At 47.1% G+C, this 12,054-nt stretch overlaps 1 pseudogene; it reads right to left on the bottom strand.

Annotated features, from left to right (window-relative positions):
* Positions 1-7,015: 7,015 nt before the first annotated feature.
* Positions 7,016-11,749, bottom strand: LOC149355461 (uncharacterized; annotated as a pseudogene).
* Positions 11,750-12,054: the final 305 nt, after the last annotated feature.

Here is a 12,054-nt window from a genome sequence, read left to right as displayed (position 1 = left end):
GAGTAAATGATATCAGTAAAGGTTTCTAATAACAGAACAGTTCCTTTACCTTCAATAAAACCAAACTGTGCCTCTGATAAGATATTGTTCGTGAAAACAAAACTGTACATAACTCGGAATAGGTGCTTTTCAAGAATCTGCGCAATCGCAGGTAAAATTGAAATGGGCCTGTAATTTTCAATAGCTTTTAAAGAGCCACTTTTATGTAACGGTTTAACTATGGCAACTTTTAAATTATGTGGAATAAAGCATTCAGTGATAAAACCATTCAACATAAAAAGAAGTACCGACTGCAGTTCCGTTGGAGGTCACTCATCCTGATATTGTCAATACCTGCGGCTTTCTTCGAATTGAAGCTAAAGATTATGCTGTGAAGGTCCTGGGGTGTGATAGAGGGGAGAAAAGCTGAAGAAGCTGTGCAATATAAAGACCGAGAAACCTCATAGTGGGATAATGGAAACTTCCTGGAAACCTGAGAGAAAAATGCATTAAAATCAGAGGCAGCAGAGGGAAGGTATTTGAAGGATTATTAGTATTATTATTGTTTTTATCATATACGCATCTTGAGCGCCAAGGTTTTTCTTTCATTTTTTATTTTTATTTCTACGTGCATGTTGTTCACTGTTAGCCGTGTATGATCACTTCATATGATAACCTCGTCTAGAGCCGATTGTACATCGTTTGTCCTCGGGTAAGCAAATGAACCACTGTTGTACTGCAGTTATCTTGGCATGTGTTCTTGCCGCATTGTGAAATTTCCTTGTGTTGTGTGATGTAGTTCTTACCTCAGTGTAACTGTTGTGTATGCCCACCTGCTAGGGCCCCGTAAAGGGGCCTGCAGTATTGAAAATAAAATAAATAAATATACACAACACACTTTGTGAAACGCACACAGCACGGACACCTGAAGATGCAGCCAACCTCAAGACTAAACTTTATTATAATAAATTCTCCTCCCTCGCGCACACAGCGTGATGAGTCCGATCAATCTGGCGGCAGTTTCATTCATTCGGTGTTTTATTCGAGGCGGTATTTTATGCAGCGAGCACTCGAAAAGTTCACCGTCCTTAAAATCTGCGTTTTTCCAGCAATAACTTTCACGATTGCCATCATCATTATCAGCCCAGCTACATCCAAAGCCTTTCCCAGTACTATTCAATGAGTCCTGCGGTGCGCCAGCAGCAGACATATTGTTCCTGCTCTTTTCCCCTAAGCTCTCCACCTGATCCCCGCAGCCCCCATTAGCATATCTCTTCCCTTGGAATCTATTCAGTTACAGTCAGACATTTTACCAAAGTTCATTTTCTCCTACAGATTTCCGCTGTAGTACGTGATTGCTCTATTTCATTCTCGGCAGCATTCGATGGCTATGTTCCATCTGGGAGAAACGTCTTACTCGCCAACGGAAATCAAAGCGTATAGCTTTCCACCATAGTCCAAGACCATATCTGACGAGATGAAATTTGGACTTGGGGTCTCTCATATGAGCTATAGAAATCAGGCGATTGTTGGTTCACATCGCGCTTCTAGGCCAATGTCGCCAGACTCGCCTGCTTGAGACTTTGTCCCCTATAGTACGTAGCCAGGTGGGCCGATAATATAAAGAAGTTTGCGGGAATAACGTGGCCGCAGCTCGCACACGACCGGGCTAATTGGAGAGACATGGGAGAGGCCTTTGTCCTGCAGTGGGCGTAGTCAGGCTGATGCTGCTGCTGATTATGATGATCGACGTCTCTAAAGGAAGAGCGCCGCCTTGAATCTCCCGCGTTCGGCGTCCTAGCCAGTGAAAATTTTGGGAGAGGAGGGCCACTGTATGCAACCCACGCAGAAAGCAAGAACGTGGGGAGTTTTCTTGTTCCTTCTTTCTTCACTAAATGTCAAGTCTAGTAGCACTGTCCAGCATCATCAAACACGAACCCTTCAGCGGCACGTTTTTTCCAGTCGTGAAGTCGCAACCATTGCAGCGGACGCCATTTCGACAGACGTGGACATGACCGGAGCGGCGGACGGAACAGCATGGAGATGCCGCCGCACCGCAGGAAGTTATCCCCGGCAGCTGTCCCGTTTTTACACGAAACACCACGGAAGCTCAGTGTTTGACCGGCCAACACAAACTTTGCTTCAGTCGTGTGGATTCTTTTTTTTCCAAGTTTCTCAAATTTTTGTTAGTGAAACATCCAAACCCGGAAAAAGATGCTGGGCTAACAGCCAAACTTATATTCGGGGTACACGGAAGGGGCTTTGGCCGGGAAAGTTCGCTCTTCGCTCGCTTCATACCTGCCATATATTCAAGACAATTGCGTGGACAAGCCAGCCTGTCGCGTTGCCTGTATGCTTGAGCTCACTCCTCGTCGCCGACTGGCCAGCATTCCGAGTGGGACAAGGCCAGCCGTCTTCCCACGCGAAATTTTGCCGTCCGGCGCTGTACACACTAACCGTTACGCAAACACCGCATAGGTGCATGCGCAGTATAAACCTTGGGGTTTTCTTGGGATACGCCTACCAGCCACAGATCCCACACAGCTCCAGGTTCGCCGCCATATTCACCGCGAACTACTTATCAAACCTCTCCCCAAAAACATGCACCCCACCTACCACGAACCCCGACGCAGAGCTCGCGCTCGGGCGCCCTACAAACACAATGGCACGGAACTGTTTGCCGTTTGGGTGGATGCTGCATGCACAGGCGAAGACGTGGTTGTAGCCATCACAAATCCCTACCTCCAACCGATTGCCACCCATCACATATCCCCCGCTGCCACTTCCGAGGAGGCCGAAGAGGCCGCCATTGCCCTGGCCATCATACGCACGGAGGCTCGAATATACTGTCACATTCTAAAACTGCCATACTAAATTTTGCTCTCGGGAGATTTCACGTCCCTGCATTTCGCATACTGGACTCCCTCGCCGCGCACCCGCCCCGCCATGTGGAGCTGATATGGGTGCCTGCCCACTCCGAGAATCCCGGAAACGAGGCCGCCAATGCTTTAGCCTGAGCTTCTCTCAACCGGGCACCGGCGGCCTCCGACCTGGGGTTCTCGCGGGAGCGCATGCACTCATTCAGTGAAATGACGCAGGCCTGCAAAGCCGAGCGTCGGCTCTACCCCCCGCCTCATCCCTCCCTCGACAATTACCATCAGACACTTTGGAGGCGGCTCCAAACACGCACATTGCCCTCCCCTTATATACGCTCGCGATATCACCAAGTCCACACAAATCTTTCCTGTACCCTCTGCCACCACCCCAAAGCCACTCTAGACCATATTATTTTCCTCTGCCCAGCGGATCCTCCCCCGCGGGGCCTGGAGCACCTTATCTCATGGGAGGCTTGGGAGACCCAACTGCGCTCCGAGGACCTGGCCAAGCAAACCATCGCCACATGCCGGCCTGCCAGCGTCATGAGCTTCCGGGGCTTGAACGTTTGAGTGCAGTAGGGCCGTGCGGGGGCCTAAGAACCGATGTGTCCAAAACTCCTTTGTTCCAAATAAAGTTTTCATCATCATCATCATCTTCGGATTTTTATTTGACGAATTATAGCACGCGTGTCTATATGCAAAGGTCATCGTGCTCATTTGTACAGCGTGATGCCGCGACGCCGTTCCAACACTCAGCAGCTGCCGTTCCCTGAAGAAACTAGACTATAGACTGTTTATAGATTTGTTATAGACTCTGTTGTCTTCCTACAGATATTTCCTTTTGTCAATTCATAGTATATCGAGTGTCTATAAAAAAAAGTCTCCTAAAGGTGTATGGCCATAAATCTATAGATTGTCTATAGACTGTCTATAGGATTTGTATGGCCTATAGACTACAATTTATGACGGGCAGGACATTTGTATGGCCCACCCGTCATCAATTCAATTCGTTATTTTCTTTCCATGGAAAGGGGAGCTTTCTGTGGAAAAAAGAATGGATTGTATCTACCCCTAGAGGAAACTACTCAATGGAAGAATTACCCTTTACCCTTCCAACATTATTAAACAGCTATTATAAGTCCCGGACTGACCTGCTTAAAATATCGAAACAAGAGATACGTTAGTTTCATTATCTACACTCTTAAAAACGCCCCCTGTATCGCATATTCACTGTACTGCTTTGTGGCCACTGTATGTATTGTAGTGATTGTTCTGTTTTTTTTTGTTGCTAATCATTATACTTATAATTTCGATGTTTTCGGCGTAACTAAATTTCGAAGAGATTAAATAAAATTGTATATATGTATGCATCTGTTTTTCCTGCTTGCTGTAGTCGCCTTGTAGAGGGGGCTGTGGGCCCTTCTCAAGCTGCCGTTTCCAAGCAGCTTTTACCCACAGCCTCCTCCGTTATCTAGATGGAAATGAAGAATATTATTATTATTATTATTATTATTAGTAGTAGTAGTAGTAGTAGTAGTAGTAGTAGTAGTAGTAGTAGTAGTAGTAGTAGTAGTAGTAGTAGTAGTAGTAGTATATAGGATTTCTCCATAGACCGCCTATTGACTTGATAGACACAAGTATATGGACTGTCTATAGACTATCTACCGGAATTTTTGTAAGAGTTAGCGCTTTGCACATGATATCAACTTTCATTCCGTAAAATTCGGTGCTCTGCGCTTTACTACTTTTTGTCTTTTTTTGTAAATTTGTCTTCCAGCCGTCTTTTACGCGACAGCCGATTAGGATTGGATAGCGCACGCGTCGTCCGCCTAACTAGCAAACCATGTGGACTTCGATTTCCTAAAATGGGTATGCACAATTCGAGTAAAAAAACACTCTGAAATGTCCGCGGTAAGGCGTTGATTTACTTTGGGGGAGGGGAGGTATGTAATGAAAAGCGAAAATAGGGGCATCTGGTATGGGGGGTACAGCATTCCAAACCTACATTTGGGATATGAGAGATGTCGCATTGGCGGGCTTCGGATTAGTTTAATCTGGATCGATCCGGCCACTGCAGCCGGTATTCGATCGCGCTCTGAGAATCCAAACGCATTAAGCCACCGCGACAGGTAGAAAGCTAAAATTAACAAAAAAAACGCGTGGTCGACAAGAAAAAAATGCATGTGACCACGATAACTTGGCGAAACGAACCCGAGCACCCAGAAGCTGCCACGGCAGCGATGGTGTCAGGAGTCAGTGACGGCGATTGCGCAGCCGTATCTTTGTCACTACAGTCGCACTCTGCATTGGCCAGGATTTGCAAACACACGCATCCCATCTACTCTCCTGTATACGTCGTCTTAAGTTTCGTCATTTGAAAGGGTTCAAGACACACTGCGAGACCCTGCAAGAGAGAATCAGTTGAGCTCAGAATTGCCGTTTTTACCCTCCCATGAATGAGGCCTGGCAATAGGACTTGTAGAAATTGCAAGTTGCATTAACCCTCTAGGCCATGCAAGTTGCACTAACCCTCTAGATGGAGGCGGAACGCAAGAGGCGCCCGTGTGCTGTGCTATGTCAGTGCACGTTAAATTTCCCCAGGTGGTCAAAATTATTCCGGAGACGTCCACTACAGCACCTCTTTCTCTCTTTCCTCTTTCGCTCCTACCTTCCTCCCTTCCCTTACGGCGCGGTTCAGGTGTCCGCCGATATATGTGAGACAGATACTGCGCCATTTCCTTTCCTCAAAAACCAATTTACCAAATTACCTAAACCTCTACGACGACGTCATGCACTTCGTACTGTCCTTGCACAAACAGAGGTAAAAAATTAACGACTCACTATTTTAATTAGAGTTGAAATTTGCTTAAAAAGTATATTTTTCGTACTCCGCAAGCACCCTTCGATCTTTAAAAAAAACATCCTAGAAATGCTGTTCGAATGGCACCCACTAGAATCACACGATCTTATAGATTATTGTTGTTGCCAGATTAGTACTAGGTCCAATATTCTTAGATAAAAAATTTGAATATTGTAAGCTACTGCTATGAGAATAGAAAAGGCGATGGGCCATATTTTTGTAACACGTACCAAAATATTTCTTTTAAACTTTTTTCATCTTTCGCATCGAGCCAGTAAGACTACAATAGAAAACAAATAGGGAATGTTTGAACGATAGCAAAAACGTTAATAGCAAACAAATGCAAGACTGCCGACGGAAGATGTGCGGATATGTTGAATGTTGTAGTGAAATCTTAAAATATGTGAAAAAAAATTGCATTTATAAGGTCTTGCCCGTTGAAAAATGCTTTTGTCAAAAGTTTTTCCGTATGTCCCGCAATTGGGCCGTCCAAGCGGTAGGCTATCCAGAGGCGTCAATGTAATGGCTGCCGCCCCTGCTAGAAGGAGTTTAGACGGTGTGCATGAGAGTGTTATGCCTCTTTCTCGCTAGAGTTCATATAACTCTATGGTATAAAAATTACGAGGAACTTTGGCGGCTAAAGTGGTGAAAGGCGAAAGCCTGAGTGCTGCATTCTACTACGCGGTTGTTCACTTCACATTCTGTTGGTGCATTAGTTAACTGCCAATTAATCACGCTTAATCTTTGTCTTTAGGAGTGGAACGCGACAGCGTGTTCTAGCGCTGCCAGGGAGTCCACGGAACGCCACCACCCGTTCGGCGCGATGCGTTGCTCTTTGAACGCAACGCTTTTTGAGGAGAGGAAATGGCGCTGTAATTCTCTGTCACCTCGGTGGACACCTGAACCGCACCGTACAGGAAGGGAGGAAGTGAAATGAAAGAACAAAGACCGGCCGTAAGGAAGAGAATGAAAATTGTATTTGAGTAATGGAAATTACGCAGTAACTGTCTCACATATCTCGGTGGACACCGGTCGAAAATTGTATTTGAGGAAAGGAAATTGCGCAGTAACTCTCACATATTTCGGTGGACACCCGTCAAAATTCGCGCGCAGTGACGTCACGACCATTTTGACCAATCTAAAACGCGGACAAATTTGCTAACAGGTCTTGGTCACGACAGTATGAGCCATTAAAGGCTTTCGCCTGTTCATGAATAGGGTGTGCTTACCTGTGGTTCTCATGGGTCATCCTGTCTTCTAGCGCGGGGTCCGTGGGCGTTCTGGCGAGCAGGAAGACGACCTATAGCGTGAAGGTCTTCAGCCAGCTGGTACCAGCTCCCCAACTGGTGCTGATGACGTCACGCTCGGCGAAGTGAGCGGCCGCCGAGTTCACCGCACCAACAGTCTCCTCTCCCGAGCACGGCGGAGCGTCCAGCGCGTAGGTGAAGTTGGCCGAGTCTATCAGCGAGTTGGCGTCTCTGTCCGCGTAGCGTAGTCGGGGACACGGAATTGGATAGCCGCCGCGGTGGCTCAGTGGTCACGGCGCTCGTCTGCTGACCCGAAAGACGCGGGTTCGATCCCGGCCGCGGCGGTCGAATTTTGATGCAGGCGAAATCCTGTACTGTGCGATGTGCACTGTGCGTGTACTGGGCGATGTCAGTGCACGTTAAAGAACCCCAGGTGGCCGAAATTTTCGGAGCCCTTCACAACGCCGTCTCTCATAGCCTCAGTCGCTTTGGGACGTTAAACCCCATAAACCAACCAACCAACGGAATTGGGTCGCGTACGCATCATTGAACAGCCTACATTGAACAAGCCTACTATACACGTCGTTCGTATAGTATTCCTTCTCGTATAAGCATTCGTATATACATATATGTTCGTATAAGCATTCCTTTTCAACAGTGGAGCAGTTGCGTTCGCTAGTTGATAACCTCTTCCTGGCAAAAAATACCGGATGTAGCCTGCGATTCTCTTCTTGCAAAATTACAGCTCCTAATGCTCTTTCTGATGCATCAGTGCGAAGAACAAATTCTTAATCTAAATTCGGAGCAAGCAGAATGGGCGGTTTTGTCATACGCCATTTTAACATCACGAGTGCGTTCTCAAGTTCAGCAGTCCAATTCAGCTTATTGATTGCCCCTTCTTAGTGAGTTCGACAAGCGGATCAACTAAGTGAGCATAATCGGGAATAAAGCCCCTGTAGTATCCTGTTAAACCCAGGATCGACTGTACTTCTTTCCTGGTCGCCGTGTCCGGGCTTGCTGTATTTTGACCAAGATGTCGTCTTTCGTCGTGATGCGCCCCATCCCCAGCTTGAGTCCGAGAAAATGGCTTCAAAGCCCACCTCACACTTTGCCGGTTTTATGGTCAGCCTGGCTTGCTGAATTCTGTGAAATAGTTTTTCCTGCGTAATTACGTGCTCTTCCCACGTATCTGATGCCACAAGGATGTCATCAATATAGTGTCCTACAATTTGGAGTCCATCTACAACCTTCATCATCAGCTTCGTGAATATTGCGGATGCTGTCTTCAAACCAAAAGGCACGAATTTAAACTGAAATAAACATGCAGCGCCAGAAAAGCCAGTCTTCTCTTTCGACGAATCTTCCATTGGTATTTGCCAATACCCTTTAGCTAAATCAAATTTAGAAAAAACCTTTTTGTGAGCTACCTTAGCAAACACCACTTCCGCTCTTGCCATAGGTTCCGCATCGGGCACTATAATGTTATTTAGCCGAAGAAAATCTACACACAGTCGGTTAGTACCATCGGGCTTTTTGACAACCACAAGAGGCGCATTGTATGCTGACCACAACCTCTCAGTCACACGCAGCTTCAACATCTCCCGCACCTCATTTTCAATTGATTCTTGAACTACTAAATGTACTGAGTATTGTTTCACACTGACTTGTCTATCTGTAGAGAGATCTAATTTGCAACATATGAGATCAGTTTTGCCCAACACATCCGAAAACACATCCCCCTTGCTTTGGTATAGGACCCTTACCTGTGATCTCCTGTCTTGAGGTTTATTATTACCTTATCCCATCCTACACTTTTCTTCTCACTGCACGTGGGCACCTTGGACACATCATCTGCCTCCTTTGCCACTACCGAGAATTCTACCTTGGGTGCGTACCATACGGGAACTCTTCATACTTTTTACTCATATTTGCATCAAAACCTTCTTGGCGTTATTTATCAATAATTCATAATCCATGTCATTTTTCTTCTGCGTCACAAGGTCACAAGGTAAGGGCCCTACCATTCATTAGTAACTTATTATGATCCGTGGGTAGCAGGATGAGAACCCTGTCGCCTGGATTCACATTTCCGTGAGTGGCTTTCTTGTCATAGTAGCCCTTATAGCGTTCGCGTGCCCTTTCCAGGCTTTGATGTGCAAGCCTGCAAGCTTCCTCCAACTTGTCCCGCAACCCAAGAACCAATCTGTATGTTGTGTTGAGATCTGACGCAATCTCTTTATTAGCCCCCGGCTCCTTGAGTATTGTAAGTGGACCTCTAACAGTTCTCTGAAAAAACATCTCGAAGGGCGAGAAACCAAGACTCATTTGCGGTACTTCGCGGTAAGCGAACAAAAAGGCTGGGAGGTATCTATCTCAATCAGTAGGTCTCTCTTGGCACATTTTCTTGATAATATTTTTGAGGGCGCCATTGAATCGCTCTACAAGCTTATTACACATGGAATGGTATGCCGTTCTTAGTAACTGCCTTACTCACAAAAAGCGGCTGACCTCCTTCAAAAGTTCTGACGTGTAGTTTTAGCCCCGCTACTCAAAATTTCCCCCGGGAACCCATAACGCTAGAACATCTCCAGAAGACCCTCCGCCACTTGGATACTGTCAATAGTCTTCAATGGAATAGTGTCCGGATAACGAGTGGCCACGTCGATCAGGGTAAGCACATATCTATTGTCTCTGGCGGATACTGGAGAGATTGGCCCACAATGTCAATATCCACTTTTTGAAACGGTAGGTGGATGGCTGGCATCTTGCCTAGAGCTACGGGACCAACTGTCCCCTTTGTAACTGTGCTCTGGCACACGTCACACGAGCGAACAAAGCGTCTGACGTCACTCTGGACACCTGGTGAGAAGATCTCCTCGATGATCCTAGACACCGTTTAGTGAACACCTTGGCCATAATGGCGTCATGTCCTAAGCGTAACACTGTCTCTCGCATATCTTTCGGTAACAACAACTGTTGGACCCGCCTTCCCGAGCTAAATATGCATTCCCTGTGCAGAAGACCGTTTTCCAATTGATATTGGAATCACGTACGACTACTCTTTCTTTTCACGTTTTCCCCAACTCTTTCGAAGCAGGCTTTAATTCTCGGGTCTCCTCTTTGCCTAATTTCGATTTCGCTCGTTGTTACGCTCAGACACATCGTAACGGGAGTAGAGAGCGGACGCTGCGTTGCTCGGGATATCACTTGAGCTCTTGTGTTCACTGTCGACGAGACACTGATCCGCCATCACCCGCCTGAGCTGTCGTGGACCTTTCTTTCTTTGGGTGTTCCTCAACGTCGAGCATCCTCCACTTGGGATCGGGGTCCTCGACACTTCTTGCACCCGTAATGTTTCCCAAGATGAGATCGTACGTTGGTTGTTCTACGCATTCCACGCACCTGTCCAGTATAATATGGCGTCGACACTAAAATCCTGGCTTCAGGAAGGTACCTGACTGTGCTATCTACAAGAGTGACGGCCGACGCTTCCCCTGTAAGATCTTCGTCGTTCGCCAGGCTTCTCCGAACCAAAACTGTGTTGTCTTCGCTGTCTCTAAGCACACATATAGGAAGGTCCCCTATTTGCCGAAACACCACTGGCATTGCTGCCTTCAACTTGGGTGTTCCACTCATCGCCTCATTTTCAAGCGGCGTTTGCTCTCCTTTCAGCAGTGGAACTTCAGGTGCTGTGATAAGTTCCACCCGAGAGTCGACAACGCATGCATCTCGGTCCTGCGTTCTATATCGGCACTCATCCTCAGTATGTCCTCTTCCTCTTACAACCTTGACACACAACCTGTGTCTTTTGGGCAACGCTACTAGTCCGACAGCCAAATGCATGTGTCCCACCTTGCCACAGAGGAGACACCGAACGGGCGCCTTAGATGCACCGCCATAGGCTCTTGGTTTTGGCGCATCTGTCTCTAGGACCTTTTCAGTTTCCTCCTTTGCCTTACTCATATTTCTAAGCCCTTGAGCCTCGAGGAATCGGCCTGCAGTGTCGGAAAACTTTTCCAATGAACACAACTTTCTTTCTTACAGGAATAGCGCTAGCTTTGGACTGCAACATGCTAAAGACAGCTCTGTCACCAGCTTGTCACGCACCCTTAAAAACTCTTTCCTGTGTTTGACATATCAAGCCCCCTGAAGATATAGTTGGTCATCCTGCAGGAAAACTGCTTAGCGGTTTCAGAATCCTCATGTTTCGCGGTGCGGAATCTCTTACAGAAAACCCTCTTCCGTAAGCCTAATCTTTTGAGGAGTGCTTTCTTGACTTTCTCGTAGTCCATGAACTCAGCAGCAGGCATCCTCGCAAACACATACAGCGCCTCTCCGACGAAACACATGCTCAACGCCGTGGAACATTCACTGCGCTACCAGCCTTGCCCCAAAGCTATCCGCTTGAATCGTTGCAAATATGCGTCCAAATTATCTCTTTCGTCATCAAAAGGAGCCATCAGCTTTCTTGGACAAACTCTGGCCGGTCTAGGAGATTCTGTACCCGCTAAGGAACGCTGATCATCGCCCGTGATCTCCTCATATCCTCCCACGATATGCGCCTGCTTCCACAAAAGGAACTCTTCCTCCCGTTCTATCCTTTTCACCTGTTCATCTGACTCGCGAGCTCTTTTAGCCTCCCGCACTTCTGCCTAGCGAGCGTCTGCGCGTGCTTGCGCCCTTCCCTCTCTCTGCCTTTTTGCCTTCTCGTCATAGAGATGCATCGCCTCTTCCTTGCTTAAACCTAGCCTGAGATCCAGTTGTAACGTTTTTGCCAAATCCATACTTTCTGCCGTTGATGGATTGGCAAGATCCAAGACAAAGCAAAAAAAACAAGGAAATTAATCCTGGCAGGCTCGCCACTTAACTTTGTAACGGATCCCCGGAGAACACTGGGGCCGATAGAATGGACTAGGCGACAGGTGTATCCTGTCACGAACGGGTTGCACACGAGCCGAAGAGGATTAAGGTGCAGACTCCATAGGCCGGGATGACCACGGTGGCGGCGACAGCAACGGCAATTTCGACAGTTCGTTTGGCCCCACGATGACCCCACTAAAAGGATGACTGGCTGGGAAATAGCCTGTGGAGT

This window comes from Amblyomma mixtum, chromosome 3, assembly GCF_055824585.1.
Source record: "Amblyomma mixtum isolate Tamu chromosome 3, ASM5582458v1, whole genome shotgun sequence".
In the NCBI taxonomy this organism is placed as follows: domain Eukaryota; kingdom Metazoa; phylum Arthropoda; class Arachnida; order Ixodida; family Ixodidae; genus Amblyomma; species Amblyomma mixtum.
Note: the sequence above shows the minus strand (reverse complement) of the source record. Positions and strands in the feature narration are given on the sequence as shown.